Raw genomic sequence first — 11,001 nt, 5'->3', positions numbered from 1 at the left:
AACATTCCTGAGAGGTATCCCTACCCCTATCATCCTGAAGGGAAAACTGAGGGAGATAATTAGAGCCTTGTAATGAAGTAATGTCTGATGACCTGGAGCCCAACCTGCTATCTGGGTCAATAGACAGATTATGTCCTTGGACCAACTAATTGTAGGCACCTAATTGTATGAATACACAAAAGCAGCAATTCCTGCTGTGGCAAAGAAATGATCACCCCCAGCAGTCCTTCCCTCTTGGAACACTGTGTCACCTCAGGGCTCTGATTCACAATCCCTGTCAAATTTAGCTGTGGCAACTAAAGAAACTACTGCCTCCTGTCACAGTTAAATCTGAATACCCCTACTCAGGAATGAGACAGCAAATATGCTCCCTTATTAGGATAAAATATAGCATTGCATATTAACTGAGAAAAACACTCTAAGCTCAGGACTGAAAGTGAATATCTTCAGCACGTGCAATATCAAACAACTCACTGCCCATTTCTGCCTAAGTTTCTCTTTTTATATTTGCTGCTGATAGAGTACAAGCTTCTGCTAACTGATATCCTTACATTTTCTCCTCTTCATTATTATTAAAAAACTCTCAGGACAGGACTCTAATAAGCAAGTAAAGGAGCTAACTGTTCAACTCCATCCTGAGTTGGTGGTCTGAACATTAGGTAACCCTACAGAGCAGCTTTGAAATTGTAGGCTTGAAGCCAGTAAAATTTTTTGTGAAAATGAAAGCACCAGCTTACTACTGCTGGAGCTAGTCTAAATTATTTTAGGTGAGACAAGGAGACTGTGATTTAAGGAATCTGAGTTTATTCTTTGCTGGTATTTTTAATTTAAATTAAAAAATGAGAAACTAGACTTGTAAAAGCTGTAAGATTTCCATGGAAATTTAGATAAATAAGTTTTGAGCAAAAGAGAATGCTCTGAAAGTGTATTTTGGTTTTGTTGAATCGTTTTGTTGTATGTAGAAAGGTTTCAGCTGCCTGAAGGATTAAAATTCACCAGACAGTTCTTATCAATAACTAGATGCATTCTCCTACAGAGAATATTGGCTCCATTATTACAAAATTAATTTTGGACAAAATCTTTTCAGCTTGAAGTGTTTAAGATTTGGGAGTTTTAATTATTTTCCCCTCCCAATATTTCTGTTTCAGAATTTTTTGTGTATTTTCCTGACTTTGAAATTATGTGTAGGGACACTCCAAAGAAGAAAACAAACAAACAAACAAACCCAAACAAACCCAAACTTAAATATTACAACCTGTCTCATATGCTGAAATGCAAAGCAATTGCATTTCATCATCCATCCATGCTTTCCCTCCCTCTATTATGGACACTTCTCACTATAAAAATTCTATTTGAAAATTTAGACAAGCACTATATCCTGTAGTCCTGAGATTTAACAGAGTAACAAGATGAATTTCAGAAACATCAGCATAAACATGAGTGCAGATTGCTGGGGTTTGTATGCAGCTGCACCCATCATTCAAAGTTTTTTTAGCCTACCTTGTGGCTAATGACCTCAGGTGGGAATATGAGAGTATTGCATTTAAAAAGCAGGAAACTTACAGGCAGAAGCCAACTGCCTGTTGGCTTCTGCTGTTCTATATGTTCTGAAGAGACAGACCAAAATCAGAAATTTAATCAGAACACATTCAATTTATTTTTGCTGGAGTTGGATTCAGCTAAACAACAATTGCTTTTTTGATTTTCCATCACAGAAGTCTGACAGAAGCCAAATACAGTGTTGGACACAGACTCCAAAAAAACTGTAGAAACACAGCATTCATAGACTGATCTGCACTCTTAAAGTGAGTGCTTTGCTTTGCTGTTCAGCCTGACACCACAGCCCTGAAGGACAGAAATGGAGAGGTAGGTACACTCAGTGCTTGACATTTCTCATCCCAGGGGCCTGCAATCACACCAACCTCAGGAGACCCTAGAGTCTCTAAAGAACACCAGCTGCCACTGGCCACTCAAGTGGCTGCTAATGGCCAGCTTCATCTGCTTTTCTTTGCTAAACTTTGTCAAACCCAGAAACTCTCTTATTTCTTATTTAGAAACTTGAGTTTGCACAGTGCTCTGAAGCCAACTGACACTCAGGCATTGGGAAATAACTCACTGGTTGAGAAACACCACTAAAAACAGCAAACTGATACTGTAATAAAAATAGTAATGAAAGCCATTTATATATTTTTGCATTTTTATACACTTAAAGAATGTCAAATTATTGAAAAAAGAACTGTCCACTTACATCCAGCAGACTAAGCCAATAATAATGATGTATTTTACAACATATGAACTTTGCCATATGCTGTAGAAGTATCAAAAAATCAATACAACTAAACTGACAAGTTTGTCAATGATTGAAATGAATTTCCTTTTTTCTGGTACTTCACTAAAATGAATTCCATAGTGTCATATTAACTAACAGCCCACTCGGATAGTCTGTGTAGCTGGAAAACTACTAGGTTATCTCTGGAAACATTCAGGAAAAGTGTTGTATTATAAACAGATTAAGACAGTGGAAGACATTAATATACAGCAACAAATTACTTCCTAAGTTAACAGCAGAGAGTCTTCGAAGTATCAAGGGTAAATCCAAAGGATACCAGTTATGCTGGATTCTCAGCTGGACTCATGACCCAGTTCTCAGAATATATTTATCTACAGCATTCCAGAAAATCTGGGTATATGTGATCCAGAACTGCAGTATTTGTGCAGAACTAGGTCATAAGACCCAGTAACTTATTTAGAAAGTAACTTGCACATTGACCAAACTAGGTAGTCATGTCTCACGGAGCTCAGAGAATCCAAAAAGAGGAAGAAAACTTACAGAGGGTCCCAGGGGAAAGGCCTTCATAGTTTCTGAACAGAAACATGTGGAGATGCTCGATTTGACATTAAGACTTAAGATGAAGTTTAGAGGGCTGGACTGGAAGTGTATGAAATCTTTCCTCTTAAAAAAGTGAAAGGGATCAGGACTTGCAACTATGACATGCTGTTAGCTTTTCTTTCTGCTCTTGTTTTGGAGGAGTTGGTGAATTTCATTAGAAAAAGCTGTTGCTTTTGGTTAGTGTTCCTATTTACATTCAATACAACAAGGAGTACGATTTTTTCAGAATAAATATTTTGTTATTTCCAATTAAGTTCCTGCAGCTGAAATCAAGCAGCCAGATCAAAGAGGTCCTCTGGGAAGGGTGCTAAGGACCACGTTTTTCACCTTGGTCTTTTGGGCCATGCCCTTAATTGGAGCTTAGTGTCACTTTAATGATTTTGCCTCCTGGGATTCATATGACCATTTCAGAATTGCAGTTTCTGCCTAATGGACTGCTGAACAACAAAGAGTCCTTGTATTCATATCCCAAAGGCCCCTCTATTAAATATACAGCAGTTCTCAATTAACCTGATGTTTTAAAATCACAATAGCTCCAAAGGCTATCTGGGTAGGAAAGTCCCCGGCCTAAATTGATATCATTTAATTGTCTGCTAATGCAATTCTGTCCATATGCAAAGACCAGCTTGCATGTGACACTAATAGTTGACTTCATGCTCTGCTGTGACCAGGCTAACAGATTTCTGAACCCATAAGTATCAGTTTCAAAGCACTAGGATACTGAAATTAACCTTGATTGTATCTCAGAGTTCACAATATCTGCAACTTTCAAGAGTAAGCAAAACGAGATGCTGTGAAGTTTAAGCCTCTGCAGAAGTAATATGTCACAGCACTTTCTGCGAGATCAGGAAGGTGGATATGAAAAAAAAATGTTAAATTTGCTAATCTCAGTAGCAGTGGGGAAAGAGAGTGCTGACATGTTTCCATGATCAGGAAAGATAATTCCACCACCTTTCCGAAACACCCATGACAAGCTGAATTTTAAAACACAGAACTAATTACTTAACAATAAAATACACAGAAAACTATACTACAAAGTTAATTTGGCAAGGTAAAATGAGGTTTCAAGTAAGAAAACTTATGCAACATGCTATTATTTTCTTATGCTCAAAAAATAGATTTTCTGAACTTCCTAACATATATGCTGCAACCTCAGTTTCAAAAAGGGCTGGTGATGTAGTCAAAAAGAAGTATATTTAATTTGCTTGTCCCCTGAATTTACTAGTGAGTAGAGGGAAAATAAGTAAGGTTTGCACAGGGCCAAAGAAAATGGCTTAGCACCAGATATTTATTTGCATGTGTCTAGCAGAGACATTTAAAAGATTTCCCTTGTTGCTTACCTGAACTTCTGAGTTTTAGGCTCATGGAATGTTCCTAGAATGACTTCCTGTCCCATTTCCATTGGTAAAATATTTCAGTGGGAAAAAAACACCTCATTTCCTGCAAAAAGCAGCACAGAGCAATAATTGCAAAGTTATTGCAGGGGAAAAAAAGCAACCAAAGACATGAAAGCAAACTACAGGGTGTCCATGTTTCACCCACAAACCCATCATTCACCAGCACCTGGGATTTCTCTTTCTACCCACTGATGAAAAAAACTTACTCTGAGCTTTGAAAGATCAAAGTAAAATTTTTAAATTTGTGAAAATTTTAGTAAAACTAAATCAAACAAGAAAGACTTCATGGTCCTGAAAATTATCCTGGGGCAATGCAATTTGTTTTTAGAGAGAAGGCTTTTAGCAAAAGAAAAGCAACTACCAAGTACCCTGTCAAGGGAGAGACAGGCCTAGTGGCCACTGTACTGTACTAAGCCTCTGGAGATAACATTTCAGAGCCATAGATTTCATCTGTAACCCTAATGCCAGAAACAGCAACTGCTAGAAGAACATGAGGATGAGAATCTTTGATTTCCTTAAAAATATAAATTTAGCTCTTACCAGTACAGTATAAATTTGAAGATTGCATTAGTTCTGCACTGTGATTTGGTACTTTTCTAGGAACAGATTAACTCTGAGATTCACCCTAAATAATTCCTTCCAGCCAATGGTTTTGGAGCTCTAATTCATCATCCCAAAACTCCAAACAAATGATAAAGTTAATACAAGGTCCCTCCCTATAAATAAGGTCCAGCTGAGCACAGAGAGGTGCTGAGACCTAGGCTGACCATAGAGACTGGGAAGCTATTCATCACTGATGGCTAGAAAGTGTCTCTTCATGAGAAGGGGAATACAGATAAAAGTCATTAGAGACATTTCCTAGGATATCTCCAGATTCTCAAGAATGTTTTGATATGGATCCTAAACTGTTCTTTGAGTCCCTCTGAAAAAAAAATATAATGGGGACATGATTAATAATCAGGAGTTAGGAAAGAGAGGAAGGCATATAGGATCACCAGTGTGACCTCCCTAGGAGATGCTGGGGAACTGGGGATGTGCATTTCTGCTCTGCTTTCACTCCATTTCTGTCCACTGCCCTTTCTTTTCCTCTTTTGCCCCTTCCTCGCTACAACCCATCTAACTTTTTTTTTTTTTTTTTTTTTAAATCTGTTTACAGCTTGCTGATCCAGTTCATCAGCTTGGCAAAGAGATATCTACCTCTTTCTGCTGAAAAGTTGGGGTTTTTTTCTGATGTTTTATTTACTGGATCTCCTTCCCATGTAACCAAATGAGGTGAATAGCAGAGGCTTATAGCAAGGGGCAGAGGAAGGGAACTTCGTGTATCAGCCACGTTAAACTGTTAGTCCATCCTGTTAGAACACACAAAGCTATGTCTAACAGCTTGCCCCTACTAAAAGGAGTTGGGCTTACTTCCTCTCTTGGGTCAATGGCTCTGGTGCCACAATAAATCATTTATAACTTATCAGAGAAATATCTAATGCCTTGTTGTTCTTTCCTGGTAGAGTTCCTGTATATAGGTTACTTAATTGCCTAACCAAAGCACCTGCCAGAAGCCAGACCTGTCACAGGGTAAATAACAGATGTGCAGAGCTGGGACTGGCTAGGAGTTAGGGTACAGGAGAGTTAAGCTTTACTCCTTGACACTGATTATTTGGTACATTGGATCAGATGGTTCTGGAAATATGCCTTGGGACACACAAAAAATGAAATGACTCTGTTAAGTCCAGAGAAAATGTTGAGGAAATTAAAGCTTACCATTACGAAAAGTAGGAGGTCCCACTAAGGCAACTAATCTGCTTAATCAACAGGAAACAAGCCACTGGAAAAAAATATGGGTTTTTTTAACTGGCTTATAGAGATGACTTAGCTAAAAAAAGTATTCAATAATTTCCAAGCCAGTCCACAGGAGAGGGACAGAGTGCACAGCTCAGCATGTGAAGAATGGAGGATCAAAAAAGACAAAAGTTGTTGGTCATGGTTTAAAGCTTCATCTGGTGCTTTACATGCTCACCCACCTCTTGTATGAATGCCTGCAGCCATTTCAGTTCATTTCTGTTAACTGTGAGAACACTCAAATAATTCACATTAAGTCCCGGAGAAAACAGAGGTCTGTCTGGTATCCGAACCCAAGGTTCGGATTTCCAAGTTCTCTGTTGCTAACAGAAAAGGACAAGTTGCTCCTGGTTCTGAAGACCACAATGAAGGCAATGAATTAAGGAGAAAAATTATAGAACTCATATAAAAAATCCACCCATACCATACTCCTCAAAGAAACCTTGATTATTCAGTATGTATTGTCTTCCTTCATAATGTTTGTTTAATAAAAAAAAAATCTGTATGGTTAAAGATTTTAAACAAAGAAATCAGTACGTACATTCAGAAAGCAGGAAATGCACTTAAGGCACAGAGCTGCCTTTATCATTATAATAATAGCATGGAAGAGCTTTATAAAAAAAAAAAATTCAAGTGTACAAATTATCCAACATTCATTGCATGACATCCTGACAGCTATGTTAGTCCTGTTAAAAATATCCAGGAGGACGGCACATTGCAGATGGTACTTCATAATGTGTTCACTTAAAAGCAGTCATTCTCTACCTCAGAGAGAGCACAGCTTGATGAAGGCCATAGGACACTTGGTTCAGGCAGTAAAAGCTGCTTGATGAGGGTGTCCTTAGTTAGTTAGATAGTGACTTATTCATTCATCCATTTTATGCAGAAAAAATTGATGAAACTTGTAAAAATCATAGCCTCTCACCTGCTTTGTGGAAGCCAGAATATAGTTCAAATCATGTTTGCTCTGAGAATTACAAGTGTGAAAAATGGGTTTAAATGCCCTGGACTCTCACGTCTGGAAATGAACTCAAACCTGGTTCCTACAGGTTACCAGTGAAATGATTGATAATTTGTCAGTGCCACAGTGCCAATAAATTACTGGGCAACTGATAAGGTTTATTGTCTAAATATGCCCCAGGAATGGAATACCCTGCACCAGGATGAGGTGACTAAGCAGAACCCTGCAAGTGACCTTCAGGAACAGCCCTTCTCACAGCCCAGACCGCTCTCATCCCCATTTTGCTTTGCAACAGAAAAAACCACATTTGCTTAGAATATCATACAGAATAATATTTTAATAAATACCAAGTAGAGAAATATAATTTTCTTAGCAAATAAGATGTCAACTCAACAGTACAAATGCCATATTTACATTCATCTTATTAAGATTTATACCATTTAATGTTGGGCTTTAGGAATTACGCTATAAACGGAATATAATTTTCATATAAAAGGGATGGTGTATTTTTAAATCAAGCCTGTAGAAACTCACTCATCAGTGGTTTATGGAACTTGAGTACACTGATGCTTCAGTATTCAATTAATGTCAGGCAATATGGATTTCAATCTGGCTTGAAATATATTTAAACAAATGAAGTAGATACAAATGTTGGCTCTTTGGCCAGCCAGAGCTAAAAATCCATTTTCTACCCCATTTATAATAAGAAGTAATCTGAATGTAATTTGTCTAAAGCACAATATGTTTCCCTAATTTTTACATGTAACCATTACTTACAGTTTAAGTAATAGTTATATCCATGGATCTTAGTGCACTTAATTGAAAATGCACGGTATTAAAATGTAAGACTCCATCCTTCAAAAATAAAAGTATTATCCTAAGGAATAATTGAAGTGGGGGAGCCATGGCTGGTAAGAGGCAAAGGAAGGGAACCTTAACAAAAATCCTTAAATGCAGATATTTCTTCCCCTTTATGTTATATTAGGGTTGTATTTGACTGAAATGAGTCTCTCTCAGTCCCATATTTCATTTCAGATTACAAAATTCTCTCATCTGATTGTCACATTTTGCACTGAAGTCAAATCCTTCTGCAGCAGAGTGACATGTCAAGGGTGACAGTGACAAATTGTCACTAAGTAAGGAATAACACATGACAGGGCGTTCGGCCATAATGAGATATATGCATGCCTGGAGAGTGTTTGCAGGCATGAAGCTGAAGGGCGATTGCTCTCAGCACTCACAATGTCGCTAGGTATCATTAAGACTTTACATGCACTGGAACAGATTTCTAGTGATTAAAACAAAAATAAAGTAAAATTTATGAATGAGTAAGTCATAGGAAAAAGTTATATTTTAATTCATACTTATCTAGAAGTTGTACAGCTTCTAAGGCTGGAGCAAAAAAAGAGAAAGGATCTTTTGTGCCTCTTAATTTTTTATGCTACAGTCCATCACCGCAATGTACAAGTTCCATCCTCTCTGAATAGCATCAGTGAAATATTTTGGCCTAATGGACTTGATGGCGTTCCCTGAGATGTATTCATTTGTAGCCATAAACTCTACATGGACAAGGTGTTATTCTTCAAATATATAATGATTTTTTTAATGCCCTTTTTTGTTGATGTGGGTTTAGAGGTAATACGGAGGCATGTCAAAGTTCACAGAAAGGTTTTTAACTTATCCTTTGTGATTTGATTTCCAATGACTTTTTAAACTTAGTACCTCTTAATTAATTATAAGGACAACCACTAAATCCTGACTAGACTATCATAACCTAGAGACTTTTATGAAGAAGGTCAGCTCTGTGGTTAAAGGGACATAGGAAGTCATATATTCAGCTCAGGCAGTGTCTCTCACCACCAGGGAAGGAAGAGATGTTCTAACAGAATTTATTGCAGACCTCATTCTATAGATCTGGTTGACTCAGGATTCAGGGCAAGATATAGGACAGTTTGTGCAGTGGAAAACTTGAAGTCAGTTAAAGAAAAGTGAGTAGAGCCTGTGGTCCCTCGACTGCCACGAGCAGGTTGACTGACCTTTCCATGCTGCAGTTTCTTTGATTATGAAAGGCTGCCATGAAACTTAATTTCTCGACCATCTGTAGCACACAGAGCTTTTGGGGCTAAGAATAGCCTCAATTCAGAGTGTAAAGCTTCTTTATATTAATTTTAATGTATGAGAAGTTTGCCACCATACAAGCAGCTGTCAGTGACTTTCTCCCATTTGAGAGGAAAAAAATTATAAATTTTTGTCTAAAAGTGAAAACTAAAGTCTCATCCCATTCTCACCTACAATACATGTACTGTCTCATTTTGCTTTAAAAAATGAAGAGGTACTAGCAACATTGTGGCTGCTCATCTGGTATTCAAATATTATATATAGGAATGAGCAGATTTTACTACTGAATAAAGCTAGTGGGTGATATTATAACGTTTGTCTAATATGTGGAGCATTAGGAGAATCTTTTCCTAAACAGTACTTTCTCATCTCTCTAAAAGACAAAAAGAACTACCATAACACACAGTGAAATGGTAGGATGGATGAGTGCTTTGGAAGAGAGAGTAAAAAAAAGACAGCATGAAAACTCACAAAAAGACACAAAAGTTCAGAAGCTGAGACTGTACCTGCTTATATTCCTAACATGAGAGTACCTGCTTGCTAAAGCAAACCTCAGTGGAAAAGTATTTTAGTAGTCACAGTAATACCTAGTATTTCTATAGCATCTGTCATTTAAGAGCTTCATGGACACTTCACAGAAAACTCCACTTTACATTCAGGTATGTGTCAGAATAAGGTACAGGGAAATTATGGACTCAGCTCAATCTGTGACAGAGGAGAAATAGAGAAAACAAATTTCCTGGATGAAGGGAGTTTTTCCAACATGATACTCTTTGGATATCCCAAATCTCAATCTCAATAACATATAAAATAACAACCTATCTTGAAAGTCTTTCCATTTGGATTTGAAATAAAAAAGAATCAGTGAGTGCTATTGCATTGCTAGGAATAGGGCAAATCAGAAAAATTTTCTGTTATAGAAAATAATCAAAGCCTATCAGACTGTCCTGAGGCCTGGATTCTAACCCTTACTCATGTAAATTACTCCCATTGAGGTATTTTTCTCCCTGCCAAGGAGAGCAGTTTGTGCCCTTACCTCTTATCCAGCATGTCCCCAGCCATACAATGCAGCCTCTAAAAAGCAATGCCAATCACCAGCCTCAGCTCTCCCATTCGAACAATAAAGTCACCAGGCCTCTTGGATCAGGGAACAACCCCTATGGCTGAAGCTAGCAAACTTGGATTCGCCACTCTCCCCGGCAATAAATGAGTTATGCAAGTACATAAATTTCAATTACTCACCACTTTGGAAAAGGATTTCTGGATCGTATTATCTGCAGTTATTTCCTTGGCAGTGGGGCCACCCAGGCATTTTTCAAACAAGAGAGGCACCTGGGTTGTGGCACTCACTCAAACGGGTTGGTTTATGCTTGCAACCCTTAACTGTCCCACAAAAATATGTTTCACAGATGGGATGGCCATTGAAACAAACTGGGAAGTGAACACAATGATGGCAGTTTTATGCATTGGCAACTTGTCTGTTTTCATTTTAGACTTTCTTGATGGCTGTGTTGGGCCTTGACAGCCATGGCCTCCAGACATTGCAGAACAGGATTTTATTTTTTTTTTAATTTCTGATAGTACCATTTATACTTATTATATCATAGATGTTGCTATATATGGAGAAAGATTATGACAACAAGCCTAATTGTCAGTTCATACTAATCCGCTTTGGTATATTGCCATTCTTGTTTGCATTATGCCTGTCCTGCTGCAAACTCACAAGGGGCCATGTTGAGTGGAACAGAATATGGAGATATGCCCCAAAGGCACACAGAGACTTCCAAGCTTTAGGGTATCCT

The sequence above is a fragment of the Calypte anna genome, chromosome 5A (genome assembly GCF_003957555.1).
Source record: "Calypte anna isolate BGI_N300 chromosome 5A, bCalAnn1_v1.p, whole genome shotgun sequence".
Classification (NCBI taxonomy): domain Eukaryota; kingdom Metazoa; phylum Chordata; class Aves; order Apodiformes; family Trochilidae; genus Calypte; species Calypte anna.
This window is presented reverse-complemented; position numbering follows the sequence as displayed.